The sequence below is a fragment of the Eschscholzia californica genome, unplaced genomic scaffold (assembly GCF_041429995.1).
Source record: "Eschscholzia californica isolate CP2 unplaced genomic scaffold, dmEscCali1.0.p SCAF_4, whole genome shotgun sequence".
Classification (NCBI taxonomy): Eukaryota; Viridiplantae; Streptophyta; class Magnoliopsida; order Ranunculales; family Papaveraceae; genus Eschscholzia; species Eschscholzia californica.
This window is the reverse complement of record NW_028238461.1, coordinates 30746393-30747316: the sequence shown is the minus strand read 5'-3', so window position 1 is coordinate 30747316 and position 924 is coordinate 30746393.

Below are 924 nucleotides of genomic sequence, written 5' to 3'. Positions count from 1 at the left end.
GATTATCGTTTTGATCGTATTTTCATGTGTCTTGTCAAACACTTCGCATAGTTAATAGACGAAACGAAGTATTCGATATCGATCGTAGTCTAAGTCATAATTTCATGTGTCTTGTCATGCACTTCACATAGTTAGGCGACTAGACAACACTTTCGTCGACTCGGGATAAATCGATTTAGACGTTTGTTTGACTAAGTATGATCTCCGGATATACGTAGTACTTAGAGACATCTACTTTAGGAGTCGAACATCGATTATACTTTGAAACATTAGATCGGACTACATATAGTCGTAGGTTTATCATTATGGATTCTCGGACTTCGACACCTCGCTCACTTATTTGTCTCCCGACTCTTGTTGCCTCCCGACTCTTGTTCCTCCGACACTTCTCTCGAATCTCTCTCGCCCATTTTACTTTGATTGTTTAGTGTAGTTTTCCTTGTTTTCTTCTTTATTGCTTATTCATCAAAAACCTCCCACTTTTATCTTGTTTCTTTGCTATTTAGTCTAAGTTAGCTAGTGATACCTAGGCCGGCGAACGAGACTTCTTCGTTATCCGAATCACCTTCCTATCCTTGGATCGACTCCGGTTTTACCGGTTACTACTTGATACCTCCGCTTGGGTGTGCAACCTTTTCGGGTGAATCAAGTTTTTGGCGCCGCTGCCGGGGATAGGTTTAGTAGTTAGGATATCGTTTGTTGTTTCGTTCATTAGTTTAGTGTTGTTTGCTTACTTAGACGCTTTTTTTCTTTATTTTTTTTTGTAGTTTCTTATCTTTTTAGGTACCAATTTTAAGAAAAGAGCCAAAAGAGACATAAAAGCGAAGGAAAAGGAAGGATTCGAGAAGTTAAGAAGAAAGGCGAACGAAACAAAAGCGCTCGATAGTATCGCATTCTATCTCATCCTTTTTACTTGTGTGTGAT